The sequence below is a fragment of the Pipistrellus hanaki genome (genome assembly GCF_964339955.1).
Source record: "Pipistrellus hanaki genome assembly, chromosome: 13".
Lineage (NCBI taxonomy): Eukaryota > Metazoa > Chordata > Mammalia > Chiroptera > Vespertilionidae > Pipistrellus > Pipistrellus hanaki.
This window is the reverse complement of record NC_140515.1, coordinates 28,658,275-28,684,972: the sequence shown is the minus strand read 5'-3', so window position 1 is coordinate 28,684,972 and position 26,698 is coordinate 28,658,275. Positions and strand designations below refer to the sequence as shown.

The window sequence follows — 26,698 nt, the reverse complement described above, 5'->3', positions numbered from 1 at the left end:
TTTTCTTTTGTTGTGAACTCGCAACTTTATTTATTTATTTATTTATTTATTTATTTATTTATTTATTTTATTGATTTCAGGGAGAGGAAGAGATAGAAACATCAACATCAATGATCGGCTGCCTCCTGCACACCCCCTATTGGGGATCAAGCCTACAACCTGGGCATGTGCCCTGACCAGGAATCAAACTGAGACTTCCTGGTTCCTGGCTTGAAGCACAACCACTGAGCTACACCAGCCAAGTTGTACCACAGCTTTTTCATCTACTCATATATAAATAACACTGCAATAAATATAAAGGTGCACATATTCTTTTGAATTAGTGTTTTGTTTACCCTCACTCTTGAATGAAGATTTAACTAAATGAAAAATTCTAGATTGAGTGGGTTTTATTTTCCCTCTCAGCTTTTAAGTATATTATTCCTTTGCTTGTCGCTATTTTTAATTTGTCATTTCTTCTAGGATATCTCTTTTACTTCTGATGCTCTTAAGAACTACTTTCATAGTTCTTTGGATTGTGCAGTTTCATTATAATATATCTAGAAGTAGTTTTATGTTAATTTATCCTTTGGAACTCGATGTGCTTCCTAATTGAGGTCTTTCATCAATTTTTTAAAATGTTCAACCATTACCTCTAAATATTGCTTCTTTTCCATTCTATTCCCTCCTTTTAGAACAATTATTAAACATATATTGTATCTTCTCATTCTATCCTCATGTCTCTTAACCATGCTTTCATATTTTCTCTCTCTGTGAATCATCATGGATAATTTCTGCCTTACTTTCCATTCACCGATTTTCTCTTCATCATTATCTAATCTCTCTTTAAACCATCCATGATGTTTTTAATTTCAAGGCTCTGTGTTTTTATTTTTAGAAATTCTTTGTCATATCTACCTTATATTATTCGTAATATCTGACTCTATCCTCTCATTTCATTTGTTTATCCTTAACAATTTTAAATATATTCATTTTATAGCTATTTTTATCATCTTATGGTTTTAGATCTTTTATCACCTTAAGAAGGTTTGTGTGTGTGTTTTCTGCTAAGCGCCCCCATGTATCACTGACTGGGCATACTTCTATATTCATTAATCAATTTGTAGGACCTCAGGACACACAGATAGTATACATCCAAACTCTAAACCCAACTAAGGACAAATCTATGGTTTTGTTTTAATTTTTTTTCATTGATTTTGAGAGAGGGGGAGCAACATTATTTGTTCTTCCACTTATTTATGCATTATTGGTTGCCCTAAATAAAATTGAACCCATAACCGTGGTGTATCAGGACGATGTTCTAACCAACTTTCTTACCTACCCGGCCTGGACCAGACCTATGGTTTTTGATTCTCAAAGAAAGGCCTTTTTTTCCTATCTAGAAGATGGGCTGAGATATGCAACTTTCTAGGATCCATGCATTAATGTAATTTTTTTTTCTATCTCCCATTTCACTTAATGTCCCAGTCTCACTAGTAGGCCTTACCTTTAAGGTCTTATCACCTTTTCCCAAGTCCCAAAGTTACCATAATAAATATCCAAATAGGCTTGATAAAAACATCTCAGACTTGCTACTCAGTTTGTCTTCATTTTCAGCCATTGGAGAGTCCCTTGCTTTCTTACAAGCTCAGTAATGTATCTTAAAGAGTGTTTTTATTTTTTATTCAGAGCTGTTGGGAGGAATTTAGATGGTGGAAGATTTTTAAGTTATAGAGTTCAAATTACTGCTGGAAACAGAAGTGAGATTGTTCTCTTTTATTGAGCTTCAGATAAGAACTCAAAGGCATATTTTAATTAAGCAAACATTTATTGATCACTTACGTGATGATTAAATTTTGTGTAAACTTGACTAGGCTATGGTGTCCTGTTGTTTGGTCAAGCACTAGTCTACATGTTACTATGAAAGTGCTTTATAGATGTCAGCTGACTTTAAATAAAGGAGATTATCCTTGACAATCTGGTAGGCCTCATTTCATCATTGACAAGCCTTAAAGGCAAAAGCTGAGTTTCCCAGAGAAGAAGGAATTATGTCTCAAGACTGGAAATCCCGCCTGAGTGGATTTCTAGCCTGCTGACCTGCCCTACAGATTTCAGACTTGCCAGCTTTGCACTCATGTAAGCCAATTCCTTAAAATATATCTCCTATTGGTTCTGTTCCTCTGGAGAACCCTAATTGATATGCTCACTAAGAATGAGGCTCTAAGCCTTGACCTGTTTGGCTCAGTGGATAGAGCGTCGCCTTTGGACTGAAGGGTTCCAGGTTTGATTCCAGTCAAGTGCATGCACCTTGGTTGCGGGCACATCTCCAGTAGGAGGTGTGCAGGAGGCAGCTAGCTATCAATGTTTCTCTCTCATTGATGTTTCTAACTCTCTGTCCCTCTCCCCTCCTCTCTGTAAAAAAATCAATTTTTTTTTCAAAAAAGAATGAGGCTCTAAGATGGACAAAAAGATGAGTAGGAGTCAATCCCTTTCTTTGTCCTCACAAAATTGATTTATAGTTTAGAGGTAGATAGATATTTACAAAAAATATAGACTATAACTTAAGCCATTATAATAACAAAAAAGTAATTTATTCATCTATCCTACAAATATTTATTAAGCATCTACTATTAGTGAGATGCTAGATGCTAGAAATTATAAAACAGAGAACACTGTTTAGTGTGTAAGCCAGGTACAAATAGATAAAATATAGCATGTAAGTACAAAGATAGAGATAGGAATATACTAATATTGGGCGGGGGGCGGGGGGGGGGGATAGTCTGAATCAGCGTGGAGAAGTGGTAATTGTGGCCTAGTGGTTAAGGCGATAGACTGAATCAGTGTGGAGGGGTCAGGAAAGCCATCTTAGACTAAGAGATGCCCGAGTCCATCCTAAATTTACATTGGAGTTAGCTGGGTAAAAGTGAAGTAAAAATTAGGACAGGGAAGTCGGACAAATGGACAGCAAAAACAAAGGCATGGAAGTGAGAATGTGGCATGTACAAAATTGTTGTACATAAAAAATGAGGCAGGGAATGATGGAATATGAGGCTAAAAACTTAAAATACCACAAAAGAGGAAAATGGCATACAGTAGGAAATTGAGAAAGACTTCTTGGAAAGGGAGTATTTAAAATGATGAGTAATATTTAATAGGTGAAGAGATAAAATGAGGAGACAAAACACATTAGTCTCAGAGAAAACATAGGATACATGAAGGGGACACTGGACAATAAGAAAACAGAGATAAATTATGGCCAGACCACAGAGAGCTCTGAATGACTGATGACTCTCAGAGTAGAGACTTACATGTATTACCTCAGGTAGTGGCTAGAAGCCTGTGAGAAACAAGATTATGAGGAAATTGCGGTTATAAACACCTACCACATCCAAGAGCTTGGAAGGCCCTGAAAGACACACCTGGCCATGGCATTCTGCTGCCTCTGAAAGACATAGCCAGACTAGCCAAGGAACAGGAAATATCTGTGCCACCATGACCTGCCTGAATCCGCTCTCTCCCTATCCATCTTGGCACTACAAAAACTGGGAACAGAACAAAGGCTAAAACAAGCCCCAGCCTGGGTGTTAGAGAAAAACAATAACAAGAGGGGGCCAAACTGATTTACTAGAAGGGAAGAAGAGGTGGACCCTGTCAGATCTCACCAAGGAGAATAAAATAAAAGGCTCATTGTTACTATTTTCTCCCCTTAGGAAATAAGATTCTAAACAGTAAAATGTCATTAACAGAACACAGGCCTGGAAAGGAAACTTAGGTGCTAGTCCAGATCTTGTCACCAGTTTGCTGTATGGATTAGGCAAGCTGTTTCACTTCCTTGGGTCTTTTTTTTAAAATTTCTTTATTAATTAAGGTATTACATATGTGTTCTCATCCCTCCATGAACTTCTCAACACCTCCCCACTCTAGGTCTTGATTTCCCCATTTGTATTGTGAGGAAACTGAACTAGATTAGTGATTCTCAAACCTTGTTCTGCGGAGCCCCCAGATTATATCTGGCAACCCCTAATCCCATTTTAATGAAAGCAGCAGCTCCATTTTCACCAGTTTTATTTATAGGATTCTGTCTAAAGCTTTGTTTGAAAAAATAATTTAGCTACTTTAAAAATGTGAAAACCCCTAGGCTTGAATCTCTATTCTTTTTCATTTCAGTAGTCTATAACTTTGTGTTTTCATGATAGCTTACTATTAGGGAGCCCCTATCTTCAAGTCAAATCAGAACTTGGATTGCATAATAAACTCATAGTGGAGGGAATGTTCAGAGAGAGCAAAGACAGGTATGAAGGTGGGGAGAGGAAATGAACCTGGGAGAAACATCAGGTATTTTAAAAGTAGGCAGTTGAAGAGCCATGACTAATATAGACCCCAAAGTCTTTCCCAAATTGAGTAAAATCAGACAATCATTTGAAAAGTGACGAAGAAAGGGTTTCTGGAAAGAACTGTGGAATATGTCTAAAATTCTTAACTGTTTTCCTGAAAATAATTAAAATCACAAATAACAAGAGTTGCCTATATACCCACCACAGCATAGCTCTGTTGTTGGAGAGAAAAATCATTGAGGAAGAAAAAAAGATCTGGTAAAGTATACAGGAAAACCTTACTTTATTTGTTCAATTATTACAAATTTATCCAATTAACAAAAGACAATCCAATTTTAAAAATAGTCAAGGGATTTGAATAGACATATGTCCAAAGAACACATACAAATGACCAACAAGCACATGAAAAGATCTCAATATCTTTAGTTATTAAAAAAATGCAAATCACTCCCACTAGGAGTTGATGTTTCAGTCTACCATTTACTAGTACAGTACTATGACCCTGGCTAGATACATTTCTCCTCTTGAAACTTTAGAATCCTCATTTATAAAAATCTATTTAGTAATTAAGGACTATAGGGTTTACTGTGATAACCAAAGGAGAATGTTGTGTAACATTTTGCAAACTGCCAAATACGGTACAAATGTGAGATTCTTAGTACTTGTATTTTAATAAATATTCTAGTTTATTTTTTTAAATATATTTTAATGTATTTTTATTGATTTCAGAGAAAGAGAGAGAGAGAAATAGAAACATCAATGACGATAGAGAATCAGAATCACTAATTGGCTGCCTCCTGCACACCCCACACTAGAGATCAAGCCTGCAATCTAGGCATGTACCTTTACCAGAAATCAAACCATGACCTGGTTCATAGGTCGATGCTCGGCTGGCTGGGCAAGTACTCTAATTTAATAATAAAATATTATGATTTTGACCCGGTCATAAATATTATGATCATAATATATTATGATTTTGACTGGGTTTGATGCCTGGGATGTGGGCTCAATTCCCCATTCCCAGTAAGGGGCGTGCAGGAGGCAGCCAATCAGTGATTCTCTTTTATCATTGATGTTTCAATCTCTCCTTCTCTTTTCCTCTCTGTAATCAATAAAATAATATTTTTAAAAACACAACTAAAAAAACCCAAATTTAAAAAGCCCATGTCACAATTCAATTGTCATAGGCAGCTAAAAATACTGAAAGAAATAAAATGAACTAACTGAATCTGACTGTGAAGTTGACAAGAATGGCTCTAAGATAACAGAGTTGATCCAAGAAGTAGAACAATGGGGATGGGGGCAGATAACCTGCAGTATAATATTTTACTGTAGTACTTGCACACGGGTACTGAGCTTTCAGATCACAAGCACACTGAATCTCTCTTCTCATCTAGACTCAAAGCACTCCTAGAAAGCCTCTCCTTAAGTTACTCCACTATCATGTTTTTCAGCACTAAACATTGCTCCTCCTCTTAGATAGATTCTAAGGCAACAAATTGTATCAACAATTGCCCAAGGGTCTTCTCTAGGAGTTTCTCCCAAAGTCTCTTAAGTAGATAGCTGGGGAAAAGAGCTCCTAAGCTAATTATATCTTTAAAAATTAAAAGAACAACCATTAAATAATTTAGGATAGATCCCCACTTGGAACACACATTCCAACAGTACAAATGCTAGAAAAGAAAATAACTGAATTATTATAGTTCACCCTGGAGTCTGAGGACCTTATAACAGCTTTTACTCCTGAAGGAAAAAGAGATAAGCCTTTACTTAATAGACAAACTATATACAAAGAAAACTGAACTGAAATTGGAAAAAACTATTTTGCGATTTTATTTTTTTTTAAAAAACAGTATATATATATATATATATATATATATATATATATATATATATATATGCTTTAAGTTGAAGCCCTCTTCTCACATCTATTTTCAATTAAAGTCTTATCTATGTTAAAGGTATGGCCATCTTCAGCAAAAATGAGCTTATGGCTCATAATAGCTAGGTTGTTAAGAACTGTATTATAATGAGAAAAGCGCAAAAGTGAGTGATAAGACATCTGAATTATTTTCATCTAAGCTCTGTCAACAACTCACTATCTTTGGCATGTTTCTTCAACCCCATAGGTCCTCAGATTCTTTGACTGTAATATGGTAGTTCAACCAATAAAGTCTAAAGCTACTTCTAATAAAAGTACTCTATAATGCTTCTAAAAGTTGGTCTTAGTTTCCTAGATTAGAAAAAAATCAACTTTCCCAAAACTATGCTCTATGAGATTTTTTTTGGGTGTTCTACAGCAAGACTTTTATAGTGAAATGATTTTAGGAAATGTTGGGTTAAAATTTATCCTACACTGAAAGGTCAGAGATGATAAATAAATCTTATTACTCCTCCTTACATGGTATTCTTTAAAATACTGTACTGTATTCCAGAAGCCTCTACATGAGTCATCTCAAATGGGAATGACGGAGCTAAGCAGAGAATTACATTACCCAGCCTGATTACAATGACATCATTACACAGACAAGCTCTCTGATGAGAAACATATCTGCTAATCTATTTTTTGAGCAGATAGTCAATAAGATCTGAACAAATGTCATTAAATTTCAAGGACATCCATCACTCAAAACTATAGGTTAAAAGCTACTCAGTCAGGAAGGAAAACATTAACATTAGAAAGTCCCTGGGTAATAGACTTTCAATTCCAAAGATAAATTTGTGTTGGAAGCTATTGTTGGCATTCCTCCGGATATCAGGAGGAAATGATTAGTCCCTTTTATGCCTAACTTCAAGTATGTTTTCCTTTAATTTGAGTACTTCTGCTGGGTATCTGGAATCAAAATAAGGCACATGGTTATGTGAAATAGCATGTTTGAGTAGCTGAATAGTATATAAAATAGCAGCATTGGACAAGTGTTATGATGTACCGGGCATTAACCTGTCCTCAAGACTCTTAGGATCTAGTAAATTAGATAAAACATAAACAAATGTGGTAGGCAGCATTCTAAGATTTCCCACTCTAATTCCAGAATTATTGAATATGATGAATTTTATATCCACAGATTATTATAATGCACAGTCAACTTTAATGTAAGACCTAATCACACAATCCTTTTAAAAGCAAAGAAGTATCTCCCGATGATGACAGAAAGTCAGAGATTTGAAGCACAAAAAAGACTCTACCTGCCCATGATGAGTTGAAAACTAAGAAGGCCATATGTTAAGGCTTTAGGAGCAGAGAGTAGCCTGCTGACAGCTAGCAAGGAAACAGGTATCTCAGAGAGTAGCCTGGCTGACAGCTAGCAAGGAAACTATACTAGAAGGCCTGATAAACTAATTTGTGCACTAATTTGTGTAGGGTCTCTTGGGGTGGCCTGTGGGGATCAGGTCCCAGCTCATGCCCCAAGTCTCACAGCCCCACTGCTCCACCTGGCACCCTGCATTGGCCTGGCACCGCTCCCTCACCTGCTCTACCATCCCACTTGAGGGGTGATCAATCGAGGCCAGGTCCCCCACCCAGCTCCTTCAGTGCCTGGGAGCCAGGCGGCAACCCTGTCCCCCATTGTGGGGGCAATCAGGCCCCTGCTCACATCGTCTTGGCCTGGCGCCACCTGCTCACCTGTTCCACCATCCCACCATGGTCCCGCTCTTGTTGGGGCCCAGGGGAGCTGGCAGTGCCTCCATTGCTGCCCACTGCCAGTGCCACATCACCGATGCCCACCTGCTGGTCAGCGCAGGTCATAGCAAGTGGTCAAACTCCTGTTCATACTCCTGGTCAAGGGAACAATTTGCATATTAGGCATTTATTATATAGGATGAGATTGAATTCGGCAAACAAGAATCCTATATAATAAAGAGGTAATATGCAAACGGAACCTCAAGCCCTTGCATCACAATATGGCTGCTCCCATGTCATCACAAGATGGGCGCCCCCACATTGTCACAAGATGGTGGGCAGGGGAAGGCAGTTGGGATTGACCAGGCCTGCAGGGAAGACAGTTGGGGGTGACTAGGCCTGTAGGAGAGGGCAGTTGGGGGTGACCAGGCCTACAAGGAAGGACAGTTGAGGAGGACCAGGCCTGCAGGGGAACCGTTAGGTGTCAATCAGGTCGGCAGGGGAGAGGTTAGGGGCAATCAGGAAGCCAGGCAGGTGAGTGGTTAGGAACCAGTAGTCCCAGGTTGTGAGAGGGATGTCCCAGATTAGAGAGGGTGCAGGCTGGGCTGGACCCACCCCTCCAGTGCACAAATTTCGTGCACTGGGACTCTAGTAAAATTATAAAAATTTTATCTCCCTGCATCTCCAGAAGAGAACTCAGCCCAGCCAGCACAACTTGATTTTGACCTTACGATATTCTGAGAACCCAACCATATTATGTCAGATTAATGACCTACAGAACCATGAGCTAATAAATGAGTATTGTTATGCAGCAATAGAAAACTAATACCACATATTATGCTAAGTGAAATAAGTCAAAGTCAAATACCATATGATTTCACTCATATTTGGAACTTGAAGAGCAAAACAAACCAACAAACAAAATAGAAACAAACTCATAGATAAAGAGAACAGACTGATGGCTGCCAGAAGGGAGGAGGTTGGGGGCTGTGTCAAAAAGGAGAAGAGATTAAAAGACTACAAATTTTTAGTCACAAACAAGTCATAAGGATGTAATGTACAGCATCAGGGATATAGTCAATAATCCTATCTAATAGAAGAGTAATATGCAGATTGGTCATCACTCCAACACACAAGATGGCTGCTCCCATGTGAACACAAGATGGCCAGCAGGGAAGGGCATTAGGGAAGGACCAGGCCTGCAAGAAAGGGCAGTTGGGGACAATCAAGACTGCAGGGGAGGGTAGTTAGGGATGACCATGCCGGCAAAGGAGGGAAGTTGGGGGCAACCAGGCCTGCAGGAGAAGGCAGTTGGGGAAGACCCAGGCCTGCAGGGGAGAGCAGTTAGGGGGGACCAGGCCTGCAGGGGAGGGCAGTTAGGAGTGACCAGGCCTGCAGTGGAGGGCAGTTGGGGGCAAATAGGCTGGCAGGGGAGCAGTTAGGCATCAATCAAGCTGACAGGGGAGTGGTTAGGGGGTGATCAGGCTGGCAGGCAGAAGTAAGTGGTTAGGGGCAATCAGGAAGGCAGGCAGGCAAGCAGTTGGGAGCCAGCAGTCCTGGATTAAGAGGGATGTTCAACTGCCTGTTTAGGCCCGATCCCAGTGGGCCTAAACGGGCAGTCGGACATCCCTCGAGGGATCCCAGATTGAAGAGGATGCAGGCTGGGCTGAGGAACACCGCCTCCTTCCCATGCACAAATTTCATGCACTGGGCCTCTAATATTGTAATAACTATGTATGGTGCCAGATGCGTACTTGAAATACCAGAAGGAACACTTTGTAAAACATGATTGTCTAAACACTATACTGTACACCTGAAACTAATACAAAATAATATTGAATGCAAACTGTAATTTAAAAATTAAAATAAAATTATTTTCTTAAAAAAAAAAGCCAACAATATCGCAAAACACATCCATAGGAATTGTATGAGTTCATAGTTCTATTAAGATGGCAAGATGGGTCTGGGATAGCACATAGCTCCACTTCAAGCCAGGTTAGAAAAGTTTTCTCTATATTGTAAGAGAGTTCATGTGTTCTCCAGAAATCCTGAGAAAAAAATTCCATGTGAGGCTATTGGATTCTACAGTGAAAAGTCTTTGATAATATCGATTGTTTTAAAGGAAGCTTCTGATGCTTTCCTTCTATATAAAGTACCAGAGTTACCCTAGAGCAGTGGTCGGCAAACTCATTAGTCAACTGAACCAGATATCAACAGTACAATGATTGAAATTTCTCTTGAGAGCCGAAAACAGACTTCTGCACATGGGCCACAAAGTTTCAATCACACTGTACAGGCACGCCCGCACGTGGTGTTTTGTGGAAGAGCCACACTCAAGGGGCCAAAGAGCCGCATGTAGCTCAGGAGCCACAGTTTGCCAACCACTGCCCTAGAACAAGGCCTTTTCTGATTAAATCAATGGTTCTTTCATTTCCTGGGATGCTATCTGGGGGAAAAAAACCCTGGAAGGCATGGACCTTCTCTTTTTCCCTCTTTCCCTTCTATTCTGTCATTCAAACATTTGTTAGATGTCCATTTGTGCCAAACATTGTGCATAGATAAAATACTGTTGTGACTTAGAGAAGATGGAGGTTACTTCTGGCTAAGTGGGAGTGGGGTATATTTGGAGAGGCCAAAATTTACTTTACCAGGCTTTTTGATATGCAAAGAGGTCTAAGTATAGGAGTCAAGAATGCTGAAGAAGAGGTTCTGCCCCAGAATTCCAGTGACTAGATATAAAGTCCAACACTACAGCTGCTGCATGAGTTGGCATTCTCCTAATTTAAACTTTATGAACAGATGAAATTAGATTGCTCATGCAATTCAATTATGTTATCAAAGATGCAAGCAATTCCTTCTCATTTTATGGCAGAGTCTGCAAATTTTGAAAGTGGCTGAATTTCACAGGGATGATTAAAGCTTCAAAACCAGTGATTACAAGTATAATGCTCAAAATCAAGAAAAGATCTAAAATAAGAATCTTATAAAGCCCATCTTATCTATATCACTACCATCTCTTCCTTCTTAATTTAAGTTTTGTTTGGTTTTGAACAATGTTTCACATGTACTTAAGAAGGATGTATATTCTCTAGTTGTTAGATGTAGGATCTGTATATGGGCCTGTTAGATCATAAATATTAATTATGTTGTTTAAATATTCTATAACTTTACTGCTTTTTTGATTTTTGAACTTGAAATAGTTAAGATGTATTGAAATCTCCTAACAAGTATATTACATTTATAAATTTCTTCCTGTGGTTCTTAAATTTTTCATTATATATTTGGAGGCTATTTTAGAATTATTAAATATTCTAAGTTGAAGCATTTTGCCTTAAATATATTTTGTCTGATATTAATATGGCTATCCCACCATTATAGTTGTCTTTCAGCTTTGTTGAGGTATTGTTGCTACCCTAGCACTCTGATGTTTGGTGTTTGCCTGATATATCTTTTTTCCTATTTTTACTTTCATGATTTTGTTTTATATATATCTATCTTACCTAATAATAGAAAAAACATTTAAATTGGCCATACCTCCGCCACACCCACAGCCAATCAGAGTATGCAAATTAACCCAACAAAGGGGAAGGTGTGGAACAAATTAATTAGGGAGGGGTGGGACATCTGCTATGAGCGGGAGAGGGGAGTGGAGGGAGCTACAGAGGCGGTGTTCCAGACAGAAGCGAGGACTTGGCTCCTGGGCGGGCGGGGAGCAGGGACTTGCTGGCTCCCGGGCAGCTGGGAGTGAAGCTAGGGGAAGGAAGGCTTATTCTTGCATATATATATGGCTAACAACTGTCCAACCATCCGACCGACCGATAAGTATGACACACACTGACCACGAGGGGGCAGACACTCAATATAGGAGCTGCTGTGTGACAGCAACTTTGCGGAGTGCCCTCTAGCACACCAGGACCCCTTGGGGGATGTCAGAGAGCTGGTTTTGGCCCGGCCAGGCCGAGAGACCCCACCTGCTCACTCCACAGACGCCCTTTGAGCCAAGGTGCTGCCCCAGGTGCAGCCGGCTGAGGAGGGACTGAGGGAGGTTGGCTTCAGGGTGTGTCTGGCCCATCTTACCCAGTCCTGCCCTGCCACCACTTTCTAATTAATTTCTTCAATGTGCATGAATTCATGCACCAGGCCACCAGTGTTTCTTATAAAAGGCATATATTAAAATTACTTTTAGCTGAAACTGGTTTGACTCAGTGGTAGAGCGTCGGTCTGTGGACTGAAAGGTCCCAGGTTCGATTCCGGTCAAGGGCATGTACCTTGGTTGCGGGCACATCCCCAGTGGGGGGTGTGTAAGAGGCAGCTGGTCGATGTTTCTCTCTCATCGACATTTCTAGCTCTCTATCTCTCTCCCTTCCTCTCTGTAAAAAATCAATAAAATATATTTTAAAAAATTAAAAATATATTTTAAAAAATTAATCTTTTGTAACTGGTAAAATTTGTCCACTCACACTTATTAGGATCACTGTTATACTTCACCTCAAATGTGCTTTTCATTTGCCCTATACATAGTTTTTACTTTTTCTTTCCCCCTTCTTATTAATTTTCTGAATTCTATGCTGATTTAAGTTATACTGTATAAGGCTATTTCTTTTCTTTCCATGGTTAATCTTGATATTATATTGTTGACTTTAACTACATTTGAAGTTAATTGATTACATAATCCCCATCCCAAACAAGTAAACACCTCAACCTTTAGTGCGCATATGAATCACCTGGGGAATGTGTTAAAATTCAGTAAGTCTGAGGTGATCCTAATATTCTGTATTCCTAAGCTGCCAAGTGATGCCATGCTACTGAGAATCAGGCCTTAGAATTAGTAGACATTTGGGTTTGTTCCACTTTGGGGCCAATATGAAAATACTGCTATGGAGCATTTTTAATGTGCAATTTTTGTATGGATATATAGCTTTAGTTCTCTTGGGTTTATACTGAAGAATGAAATTTCTGGGTCATATTGTAATTCTGTTTAATCTTATGAGGAACTGACAAACTTTTCCAAAGTGGCTACAACATTTTACATTCCCAGAAGCAGTATATTAGGGTTCCCATTTAAACTTCTTTGCTAGCACTTGTCATTGTCCATCTTTATTTTTTTAACCTTCACCCAAGGATATTTTTCCATTCATTTTTAGAGAGCATAGAAGAGAGAGGTAAAGACAGAGCGTAATATTGATGTGAGAGAAACACATTGATAGACTGCCTCCTGCATGCGCCCCCCCCCTCCCCCCCCCCCAGGGCCCAGGCCAGGGAAGAGCCTATAACCAAGGTACTTGCCCTTGACTGGAATCAAATCCAGGACCCTTCCATCCAAAGGCCGATACTCTACCCACTAAGCCAAACCAGCTAGAGCTTGTCCATATTTTTTATTATAACAATCCTAGAGGGTGTAATAATATACCACTGTGGTTTTGATTTACATTTCCCTGGTAAATGATGCTGAACATGTTTTCAACTGCTTGTTGGATATCTGTATATGTTCTTTAGAGAAATGTCTATTTGGACCCATTGACCATTTTTTAATTGGGTTGTCTTTTCAAGTTATGGTGGTTTTTGTTTTTTCAATCCTCACCCAATGATATTTTTTCCTCATTGATTTTCAGAAAGAGTAGAAGGGCAGAAGCAGGGAGAGAAACATCGATTGGTTGCTTCCCACACAAGGCTTGGGTGAGAGACAGGGATCAAACCCACAACCAAGGTATGTGCCCTTGACCAAGAATTGAATCCGAGATCCTTTGGTCCTTGAGCTGACACTCTAACCACTGAGGAAAACTGGTTAGAGCTATAACTGTTTTCTCTGTATATAACTATTCTCTTTGTGTGTGTGTATTTGTGTGTGTGTATATATATATTATATATATATATATATATATATATATATATATATATATACACACACACAAAATATCCTGCTTACTAGTCCCACTTCAGATCAATGACTTACAAATATTTTCTCCCATTTATTCCTAAGTATTTTATTATTCCTCTTTTACTGTATTGATAGTATCATATGAATCACAAAAATTTTAAATCTTGATGAAATATATCAATTTTTTTCTTTTATTGCTTATTCTTTTGGTGTCATATTTAAGGAACCATTGTATAATTAAGTTCACAAAAAATAATACCTATAGCTTCTTTCAAGCATCTTATAGTTTTAGCTCTTATAGTTAAGTCTCTGATCCATTTTAAGTTAGTTGTTGATATAGTGTGAGGTAGAAGTCCAATCTAATTCTTTTGCACATGGATAGTCTGTGGCTCCAGTCCCATTTACTGAAAAGACTCTTCTTTGCCCATCTAATTATTTTGACACCCTTGTTAAAAATCAATCAAAAGATGTATGGATTTATTTCTGGACAATCAATTGAATTTTTTTTAATCTATTTATATAAAAGGCTAACAATTTTTGTCCAGTCTCTTCCTGCACCCCCAAATCCTTTTCCCCCTGAGATTTGTCAATCCACTCTTTTTCTATGCCCCTGATTCTATTATATTCACCAGTTTATTCTGTTCATCAGATTTTTTATTCACTTGATTTTAAAATTCACTTGTTGATAGATATGTACCGTATTTTCCGGCATATAAGACTTTTGAAACGAAAAAAAAAAGTCAACCGAAAATCGGGGGCAAAAGACCAAAATTGCACAAAAATTACCTGCAGATCTTGACGGCAAAGTAAGTCTTTTCTTTGAAGTGGGGGGTAGTCTTATACAGCGAATATAAGCCTAAACCTATGCTTTAACTGTAAAATTAGGGGGTCGTTTTATACGCCGGAAAATACGGCATTTGTTGTTCATAATTTTTATCTTTACCTTTTTCTTATTCTTCCTCTTCTTAAAGAATACCTTTCAGCATTTCATATAATACTGGTTTGGTAGTGATTAACTCCTTTAGCTTTGTCTTATCTGTGAAGCTCTTTAGCTGACCTTCAATTCTGAATGTCAGCTTGGCTGGGTAGAGTACTCTTGGTTGTAGGTTCTTGCTATTCATCAGTTTGAATATTTCTTGCCACTCCCATCTGGCCTCCACATTTTCTGTTGAGAAATCAGCTGACAAGCGTATGGGAGCTCCCTTGTAGGTAACTAACTGTTTTTCTCTTGCTGCTTGTAAGATTCTGTCTGTCTTTTGCTCTTGGCATTTTAATTATGATGTGTCTTGGTGTGGTCCTCTTTGGCTTCCTTTTGTTTGGGGTTCTGTGCACTTCCTACACTTGTAAGTCTATTTCTTTCACCAGGTAGGGAAAGTTTTCTGACATTATTTCTTCAAGTAGGTTTTCAGTATCTTGTTCTCTCTCTTCTTCTGGCACCCCCATAATTCTGATGTTGGTACACTCGAAGTTGTCCCAGAGGCTTCTTACACTATCTTCAAATTTTTGGATTCTTTTTCCTTGTATCTTTTCCAATTGAGTGATTTTTGCTTCTTTGTATTTCAAAAGCTTTGACTTGATTCTTGCATTCCTCTAGTTTGCTGTTGGGTGTCTGTATAATATTTTTTATTTCAGTCAGTGTATGTTTAATTTATATTTGGTCCTTTTCCATATCCTCCAGGGTCTCACTAAATTTATTGGCCTTTTCTAGAAAATTCTTTATATATATATATATATATATATATATATATATATATATATATATATATTTGATTTTTTACAGAGAGGAAGGGAGAGGGATAGAGAGTTGGAAACATCGATGAGAGAGAATCATCGATCAGCTGCCTCTTGCACACCTCCTACTGGGGATGTGCCTGCAACCCAGGTACATGCCCTTGACCAGAATAGAACCCGGGACCTTTCAGTCTGCAGGCCGACGCTCTATCCACTGAGCCAAACCGGTTCGGCTTCTAAAAAATTCTTGAAAAACCTTATAACCGTGGTTTTGAACTCTATCTCCAGTTGTTTGTTTTCCTCCATTTCTTTCATTTGTGATCTATTTTTTGTCTTCAAATTTTCATGAGTTAATAGGGTAGCTTTGTATGCTAGGTGTCCTATATGGGCCAGTGGCTCGGCCTCCCCAGTTACCTGAGGGGGACACTCTTGGTGCACCTCTTTTTGAACTGTGTGTACAGCCTTGTTGTAGTTAAGTCTTGATTGTTGTTGGTATCAGTGGGAGTTGACTTCCAGGCCAATTGGCTGTGAGGATCAGCTGTGTTTATGCCGGGAGACAGCCTTATTTGACTTGCAAAATTGCAAAAGCCTCTCTGCTCAGCTTGAATGGGGCGGAATTTCAGCGTGGAGCCTAGAGCCTTGGCTTCCTGTCAGCCCCGCCCTATCGCTGCAAGCACCTTTGAGAGAAAGGTGCCCTCGATTTTCGCCCGCTGCCAGACAGTCTAGTCTCTCCCCCATTGAATCTGGATTCCCAGATTCTCGCCCAGAACTGGGGCTCAGCACAGTCTGGAGCTTTTGTCTCCTTCCCACTAGGGCAATCCAGTGGCACAGTCAACAGTCCATTCTCTGCGCGCATTCACGTGCAGGCCTCCAGAGTTCTGCCTTTTGCCACTCCCCTGATTTTCCGCCTTATAGCCCAGATTCTCCCTGTATGAGCCTGGGTCCTCAGGGTCTCACCTGGAACTGGGGTTCAGTGCAGCACCGTCCTGAATTTTACCTCCTTCCCGCTAGAGAACACCAGCTAGGCACTCAGCCACCCCATCCTTTCCGGCTCCGTCCTCCCCGCACATGCGCTTGCATGCCCGTACCTCAGGCTTTTACAGCTCCTCTGATTTTCCTTGTGGTTTTCTCTTTCCTTCTAGTTATAGAATTTCCAGTCAGTCCGTTTTCCTGTGGTTCTGGATGATGTCCGTTTTGTCTTTTAGTTGTATTTTTGAAATTGTTGTGCGAGACTGCAGTTTAGATATTTACCTATGCCGCTATCTTGGTTTCTCCCACACATTGTTTTTTATTACAGTAGTTTCGTAATCAAGCCTCGTAGTAACATTTGAAATTGAGAATTGTGAGTTAACTGTCCTTTTTAAAATTGTTTTGGCTTTTGTGGGTTCCTTGAATTTCCATATGATTTTAAAATCAGCTTAATTCCTGCACACACAAAAAGGCCAGGTGTAATTTGGACAATGGAGTGCACTAAATCTACATATCAATTTAGAGAGTAATGCCATCTTAACAATATCTTCTAAACCAAAAACATGGAATGTATTTCTATTTATTTAAATATTCTTTAACTTCTCTGAACAATGTTTTATAGTTTTCAATGTACAAGTCTTGCACTTTTGTTAAATTTATTCGTATTTTATTTCTTTTGACATTTACAAATAAAATTGTTCTCTAAATTTCATTTTCATATTATTCATTACTAAGTGTATAGTAATGCAACTGATTTTTTTTCTTTCCAAGATGTACGCCTTTATTTCTTTTTCTTACCTAATTGCCCTGGCTAGAATCTCCAGTAAAAAGTTCAATGAAATGGTGAGAGTGGCCATCCTTGTCATGTTCCTGATCTTGAGAGAAAAGTTCTAGTTTTTCACCATTAGTATGTTGCTAGCTAAAGTTTTGTTGTTTTTTATAGATGCCCTTCGTTAGATTAAGGAAGTTTCTTTGACTCCTAAGTTGTTAAGTGTTTTTATCAAGAAAAAATGTTGAATTTTGTCAAATGCTTTTTTGTCTATTGAGATAGTAAACTGTGACTTTTGTATTTTGAACCAACCTTATATTCCTGAGATATCCCACTTGGATCATGCAAAATGATATCCAGTGGATATGCTATCCCACTTGGGTCATTCCTTTTATATAGTGCTGAATTCAATTTGCTATTATTTGGTTGAGGGTGTTCATAAGAAATAATGGTCTGCAGTTTTCTTTTTGGTAATGTGTTATCTAGTTTTGATATCAGCTAATATTGGCTTCTTAGGGTGAGATTTAAAATGTTCCATTCTCGTCTTTTTTTTTTTTTTTTTTTTTTTACAATCTAAGGGAAAAGAGGTCAGTGTCCCTGACTAAATAGTCAGATATTGCATGTTTTAAAAATTCTTGTGGCACACCAGTGTGCTGCAGCACACCAGTTAAAAATCACTGGTCTAGCCCTAGCCAATTTGGCTCAGTGGATAAAGCGTTGGTCTGTCGACTCAAGGGTCCCAGGTTCGTTTCTGGTCAAGGTCATGTACCTCTGTTGCGGGCACATCCCCAGTAGGATGTGTGCAGGAGGCAGCTGATTGTTGTTTCTCTCTCTCCCTCTCCCTTCCTATCTGTAAAAAAATCAATAAAAAAAAATTTTTTTTAAATCGCTGATCTACAATAAAAGAATGTTTCATGTGCATTTGGAAAGAATAGACCTTCTACTATTGTTGGGTGAAGGGTTCTATAAATGTCTGTTAGGTCTAGTTGATTTCTAATGTTGTTCAAGTACTCTATTTCCTTACTGATCTTCTATTAGATTATGTCTGTTATTTAAAGTGAAGTACAGAAGTCTTCAACTATTATTGAATTGTCAATTTCTCCCTTCAACTCTGTCAATTGCAGTTTCATTTTATTTGAGGCTCTCTCTATATATGTAAAATGGACCTAATATTTCCTATCTTTAGGCTGTTGTGAAAATTCAAAAATAAACTATGAAGTACATATCCCCTGCACAAAATATGAATATATCCCTAGTACAAGGTATGAATTCAATAAATGTTAAATCCCTTATACTCTTTTATTCCTTCCTCTATACTATTTCTGGTAGGATCACAGTGCTGAACAAAGATTGCTTTGTGCCTTCAATAATTTAAGGAGACAAAATGAACACACACAAAAAATGATATAATAATATTATATAAGATGGACCCTAGCCGGTTTGGCTCAGTGGATAGAGCGTCGGCCTTCAAACTGAAGTGTCCCAGGTTCAATTCTGGCCAAAGGCACATGCCCGGGTTGTGGACTTGATTCCCAATATGGGGCGTGCAAAAGGCAGCCAATCAATGATTCTCTCTCATCATTGATGTTTCTATCTCTCTATCCCTCTATCTTCTCTCTGAAATCAATAAAGAAATATATTAAATAATAATAATTATAATATAAGATGGTAGAGAACTAAGTAATATAGTGCATAGTATAGGCTCCTTCTAATAGAATTTCAGAGAAAGAAGAAAGTGCAATTGGAGTGGGCTTTTGAAAATATTTTGAAAAAAGGCTATCAGCAAAGAGGGGCGGGATATTCAGAATAAAAGATACATGCTCAAGGCCAGGGATCAGAACAAAATGATTTCAGCAAAAGGTGCTTATTTTTTTCTACATCAAAGTATTTTTACTACTACATTTCCTTGTTACGGGTTTAAGTTCCCAATGGAACAAAGGAAAAATTGAGCACATTATTAAGACCAAATGTCCTGGCAGGCAAAGCCATCAATTAAACTGTCTACTACCTTCTCAGAGAAGAAAAACAGGCCCCAGACTCTGACCCACAGGAGATAAAAATAACTCAGATGCTAGAGTGTGTTCTGAGGATAATGCCACAGGGTCAAATCGGTCTAATGACGTCAGTCACCTTTTCCAAGCTTTCATCTCTTGGTTGTAGCTGCTAAGTGTTAAGATGGACAAATGTCACCATTCCTATGTCCAAAATTTCCTTTGATAAAAATCCATGGATTCTATCAATATTAATATGCCCACTAAACCTGGGCATGAATGATGTTTTTATTCTCTAGAACCTGTTCAGTGAACCAACTTGGCTTCTATGACAAAGAAATTGATACATAATTTGTTCCATATTTCAGCAGTACTTCTGAACAGTAACATCATAGAATATTGGAAGTGGAAAAAACTTAAAGATTATTTTGGTCTTATTTTATTAATGAGGACATAGAGGTCCAAATGGGGAAATGATAATTCGAGGTCAAAGGAATTGTGCAGGAGAGGAAGGGTCATGAGGATGAACAATAGACCCTGGAGGAAAGTAACATAGGGCTCCTGTTAATGAAAAGTGAAAAGCAAAATAGTATAGAGCTATTCTCAGAACTCCAATAGTTCTTTGATACTCATAAGAAATCTAAAAGATTAATTCCAGAGTCACCTCACCTCAAACTTTGGTCCAATAACCCTTTTCCCCATTTCCTAAATGTTCCAGGTGGTCAATCAATAAACATTTACTGTGCACCAACTATGTAAATATAGTCCCTTACTTCAAAAAGCCTACGGGCTGGCTGAGGACATAAATAAAACATGAAGGGATAACACAACAGCACTTGGAGAGCAGACAAGGTGGGGCAGTGATCTTGATTTCACCATGAGGCTGCAGCAGGCACCAGTGTTCATGAAGATATTCATTCAGCAAGGATACAGCAGTGGCACATGCTGCCAGTTCTAGACCAAGTTCCTACAGAGAACCAGCCTGAAAGGCAGCAGTTTGAAGAAACAGTTCAAGTTCTAAGTAACCTTTATGCAGAAACACAGAAGCTTGAGGGTCAATCGTATCTTGAAGCATGTTTAACAGCATACACCATCTTCTTATGTAGGGGTGTCAAACTCAATCAGAGAAGGGGCCAAAATCTAAAATCCAGCCTAAATCGCGGGCCGAATGGTTTACTGAACAGTCATAAACTGACAATGTCATAAACTGACAGCGGAGTGCAGTGATGACAGCGCGGTGCGGGCCACATTGCAAGGCCTGGCGGGCTGGATTTGGCCCGCGGGCCTTGTGTTTGACACATGTGTTCTTATGCATAGAAATTCATTATGAAAAGATTCTTTAAAAAGTCTTCAAATACATTCAAGAACAAATGAGAAAATATATGCTCCCCAAGATCTCTACCTGACAGATCTCATTGAAAGAGATCTGAAATTACTGAAGTTACCATTTATGAAGACAGATGTATGAGCTATGGAAGATAAACCATAAATTAAAGATCCCAACTCCAGCTCCATTTATCCACTGGCTGATCCACAGAGTGTCCCCTATCTCCTCTCTAGATTATCATTCCTTTGTATCTGCTACCAGAGTCACAATGCCATTTACTCCAAGGACTTTCTAAAATTCCACACCTGAAATGACCTCTAGTCACTCCGCATCCAATATGTGTCTTCAAATTGTGTAGTACTCTGTAATCTTTTAATTAGTTTCTAAGAAGACACAATGAATAATTTTAATATTTTATTAAAAGCCATTTTACTTTTTGTATTCCATCCAAAATACAATGAAGCATTTAACTTTTTAATAAAACGTCGGCCTGCGGACTGAAGGGTCCCAGGTTTGATTCCATTCAAGGGCATGTACCTTGGTTGCGGGCACATCCCCAGTAGGGGTTGTGCAGGAGGCAGCTGATTGATGTTTCTCTCTCATCGATGTTTCTAACTTTCCCTCTCCCTTCCTCTCTGTAAAAAATCAATAATATATATATATATATATATATATATATATATATATATATATATATGTATATATATATATATGTATGTGTATATATATATATATATATTTTTTTTTTTTTTTTTAAACACCATATGTGTCTTCTAAATCCCTTTTAATCTACAGGTTTACCACTTCATCTGTTTCTTGTCCTATGGTTCATCTGTTAAAGAAACTAGACCTTTATGTTCTTTTATCAGGAACTCACGTCTGCTTATCTCTTTTGTGGTGTTAACTATTAATAGCTATGGATGTCCAATGCCTAAATACATTAACAGCTATTGATGTCCAATGTCTAAATACACTAACAGCTATTGATGTCCAATGCCTTAAATACATTAACTCACTAGGAGTTGCAAAATGGTAATACTCAATTTTTACATTTTAGGCAAAAATATAATTATTTTTATATATCAGCAACCACTAGAAAGGTAATAAAATTCCAAGAATAATTCCACTTATAATAACATCAAAAGAACCACCAAACACCCAGAGACAAAAGCAATAAACTATATGAAAGATTTCCACACTGAAAAAAAAATCACAAAATTAAATTTAAATTATAGAAACACCAAATAAATGATGGGAAACATCATGTTTATGAACTAAAATATTCATATTGTAAAGATGTCATTTCTTCCAAAGTTGATCCACAGAGTGAATAAAATCTTAAAATCTGAGGTCTTTACTGTGTGCATGAAAATCCATTCTTTTTTTTTTTTCATTTTCCTTTGAGTTTCTTCTCTTCATTTTCTATCTTCATAAAAAGAACACAGCTCACTCTTTTAAAGATTTCCTTATCAAATGTATGTACCTAAAATATAAGTTTTCTGCAAAATTACACCTTTGCTGTATCCCTTAAATATTACTATATAATGTTTTCATATCATTCAGTTATAGGTTTTTTTAAATTTTTTTAAATTACCTATGTATTTTGAAAATTTAAAAATACATTGCTAAATAGCACCCAATTGGGAAAGCAAGAAAGCAAAAAGAATCCAAAAATATGAAGATACTGTACGGAGCCTCTGGGACAACTTCAAGGGTAACAACATCTGAATTATGGGAGTGTCAGAAAAAGAGAGAGAACAAGATACTGAAAACCTATTTGAAGAAATAATAAGTAAAAACTTCCCCCACCTGGTGAAATAAATAGACTTACAAGTCCAGGAAGTGCAGAGAACCCAAAACAAAAGGAATCCAAAGAGGACCACACCAAGACACATCATAATTAAAATGCCAAGAGCAAAAGACAGAGAGAATATTAAAAGTAGCAAGAGAAAAAGTTACCTACAAAGGAGCACTCATGTCAGCTGATTTCTCAACAGAAACTGTGCAAGATAGACAGGAGTGGCAAGCAATAGTCAAACTGATGAATAGCAAGAATCTACAACCAAGATTACTCTACCCAGCCAAGCTGACATTCAGAATTGAAGGTCAGCTAAAGAGCTTCACAGATAAGAAAAAGCTAAAGGAGTTCATCACCACCAAACCAGTATTGTATGAAATGCTGGAAGGTATTCTTTAAGAAGAGGAAGAATAAGAAAAAGGTAAAGATAAAAAATTGTGAACAACAAATACATATCTATCAACAAGTGAATCTAAAAATCAAGTGAATAAAAAATTTGATGAACAGAATAAACTGTTGAATATAATAGAATCAGGGGAATAGAAAGGGAGTAGACTAACAATTCTCGAGGGGAAGGGGGTTGTGGGAGTTCGGGAACAGACTGGACAAAAATTGTACACCTATGGTTGAGAACAGGGAGGGTGTAAGGGCAAAGGGTGGAGTGGGAACTGGGTAGAGGGGAGCTATGGGGGGAAAGAAAAGGAACAATTGTAATAATCTGAATAATATGATTTAAAAAAAAAAACACGAAGAAATTGACAATATAGATCCCCTTGACTCTGTCCTATGAGGTCATCTTAAATTCCTTTTAATTCATAAAACTATAGTTTTTTTTCTAAAAATAGTGTGTGGGATTTATTATTTATTTTACCCTCCGAATGTGAGCTACTTTTATTGAGAAGATACTTAAACAATCAAAAGTAGGATTCTTGTCCAGACTTTTCTAATGACTTGCTATATTCCCTCTCACACAGCACTAAAAAATTAAGATACCTAGGAATAAATTTAACTAAGGATGTAAAGGACCTATTTGCTATTCTCCTTCTGAGTCTGTTTTCTTGATTTTTCTAATGAAGAAGTTGGATCAGATAACCCCAAAGGTCTACAATCCTATGAAATCACTCCAAACTGGAGCCATCACTGTCAGGGAATCTACACTAGATTAAGGGAGTGATTTAGGATCTAAATCAAAGATTCTTGCAGAGAATTATAATCATTAACGGTCTGCTAAGATTGGTTTGTGTTGTGCAGATGTAGGGCCCGTCTGGAACTCTCCAGGGTACTGATTCTATCTCTGCTTCGTACTAGTATATGCCCTTACACTGCTCTGGAAGTAAGCTTGTTTCCAAATTTATCAACCACCCAGGCAGAGGTGTGGCACAAATATGTGCAATGCTCAATGTATATACAAGTGAACAAAAGAGAAGAGTGTCATAAAAAAAAATCACAGGATTGTAAAACAAAATGATCCAAAACATAGTGGTTTTTTGTTTGTTTGTTTGTTTTTGTTTTTTTATAATTTTTAAAAATATATTTTATTGATTTTACACAGAGAGGAATTGAGAGGGACAGAGAGTTAGAAACGTTGACCAGCCGCCTCTTGCACACCCCTCACCGGGGATGTGCCCGCAGCCAAGGTACATGCCCTTGACCGGAATCGAACCCGGGACCTTTCAGTCCGCAGGCTGACGCTCTATCCACTGAGCCAAACCGGTCCCGGCCAAAACATAGTTTTTATTCAACATGTATTAGCCACTTCACAGGAAGTACTATACCATTTCCTATACAATCCCGAAGCTATTTACAGCACTCTGGTACCAGACTAGAACCTAGGTCTCTCAGTCTTCAATCTAATTTTCATCCCACAATTCCTCTCTTTTGAATCCAAATGTCAAAGTTCCCAAAGTTATACTTAGCCAGTAAGAATTTAGACTGTCTTACTTACATTACACCACAATGGCCTGACATATCTTAAGTGTTCAATAAATGTTGAATGAATGATAAATATAGAACCATAAGCATTGCTAAACTTCAAGTGCTTCCAAATTTCACCATGTCTCCTCTACATATTCTTAAGACCATGATAAGCTTATCACATATAGAACTCAAGAGACTGACATGCAAGCTTCCAGGGCTTAGGTCTGCATTAACTGAAAAATTAATAAATGAGCTGATGAATGATTAAAAGTAAACACTACTGTGTTTATTGGTACAATTACAATATAGTGATTATGAACAGGGGTATAAAATTGGACAAACTTGGATTTGAACCCCAGCTATCACTTACTAGCTGCATTACTTTGGCATTTTACTTATCTTCCCTAAGCTTAATTTATTTGCAAAATGGACGCCAAGAAATCCATGGCATTTCTATACACCAACAGTGAAATTACAGAAACAGAGACTAAAAAATCAATTCCATTTACCATCGCACCAAAAAAATTAAGATACCTAGGAATAAATTTAACTAAGGATGTAAAGGACCTATTTGCGGAAAACTACACGACGCTGAAAAAAGAGGTAGAGGAAGATGTAAACAGATGAAAGAACATACCATGGATTGGTAGAATCAACATCATCAAAATGTCCATACTTCCTAAAGCAATCTATAGGTTCAATGCACTCCCCATTAAAATACCAATGGCATATTTCACTAAAAGAACTCTCCAAAAGTCTATGCATGATTTAACTAACCTCTATTTAATCTCATTTCATACCACTCTCTCCCTCTCTACATTCCAGTCACAAAGGGCTATATTTCTTCAAGCTATGCTCTTTCCCTTTCAGGAGCTAAACAGATGTTCTTTCTCCTGGTTTGCTGTTCTCCTCATTTGTCTTGCTAACTCCTACTCATTATTTAGGTCTCATTTAAATATAACCTTTTCCAACCCTTCAGATTGGGTCAAGCCAATTTTAATTCCCCCCATATTCATTCATTCATTTATTCAACAAACATTTATTGGGCACCTAAACTATACCAGTTGCTGTGCTGAATGCAAGGAATATAACTGTGAACAAAACCGACTGTCTCTTTCCTAGTGAAAAATATAATAATTAAACAAATTATTATTTAATTACAGTTGTAACAAATACTATTAAGGAGAAGTACAAGAGTTTTGATAATGAACGAATATTGGTAAATGGGGGAAGGAATTCAAATCCAAATCTTCTGACTCCAAAGTATATGCTTTGTTCCCACTACACTCTACTGTAAATCCAAGCTTCATTTTTATTTCTAAGTATAATTGATTTTAACTTTTTTCTTCTTACTAGTAATTCCAGCAGATACAAATTCTGCACACTTTTCTCCTGTGCCTCTAGGAGGCAGTACTAAGCTCACCACCACTCAACATGGCAGTCCTACAACTCCACAGGGCCCACAATCAAATCACAGGTGAACACTGTTCTGAGAGTGAGGTAGGAACTGAGGAGAGTAAATAAAAAATAGTTAAAATACAGTGCAGGACTATGTGCAGAGGACAATGGGGAAACAAAATATGGAAAGATTAATTCTGGAGCAATAACCTAATAAAAAGTACTCTGCATAATGTAAAACATTATTCAAATGATTATTAGTGGTGGCAGTAATGTGCTGATCTCTAAGCAATTGAATCCTTCTAGGACAAAAAAAATGACACCTATTCAAATAGAAAAATAATACAGCCATTTATTTAACCCAGGAAAAAAAACCTAAAATATATTTCTCTTCATTCACTCTTAGCATTTCATTGTAATTCATTTTACAAACAAAATTCTATTTGTAACAAAGGACAAATTAATTTATCTATTTTACTTTTTATACACTCTATTGCATCAGAAAAATCCTAAAAGTTTGATATTTCTAATTTACTTATAATCATATTTCAGTCATTAAGTTGTCACTGGAGTTAAAAAAAAAAAAAAAGCCACAGCCCTAGCTGGTTTGGCTCAGTAGATAGAGTATCAGCTTGGGGACTGAAAGCTCGTGGGTTCAATTCCAGTCAAGGGCACATGCCTGGGTGGCGGGCTCGATTCACACGAGGGGGCATTCAGGAGGCAGACAATCAGTGATTTTCTCTCATCATTGATGTTTCTATCTCTCTCACTCTCTTCCTTCCTCTCTGAAATCAATAAAAATATATATATTTTTAAAAACCACACTAAAATACTAAATGCAGTAAATTCCATTTAAATTCATTTTTAGCACATTTTGTTACACTACAGTTACCGGCCCCTTGTGGTGGTATAGTGAATGACATTGAATTAAAAGGAGACATGAATTATTTCCGGTTAGTTTACATTCAATATGTTTTGTATTAGTTTC

General features: G+C 37.7%; 1 protein-coding gene and 1 pseudogene across 3 annotated transcripts in view; one reads left to right on the top strand and one right to left on the bottom strand.

Annotated features, from left to right (window-relative positions):
* Positions 1-26,698, bottom strand: part of SYN2 (synapsin II) — a 125,254-nt gene that overhangs the window by 67,044 nt on the left and 31,512 nt on the right. The window lies entirely within an intron of this gene.
* LOC311631925 (golgin subfamily A member 7-like) lies at positions 20,148-20,752 on the top strand (annotated as a pseudogene). Its single transcript has 2 exons — positions 20,148-20,378; positions 20,588-20,752. The product of its transcript is annotated as a golgin subfamily A member 7-like (transcript).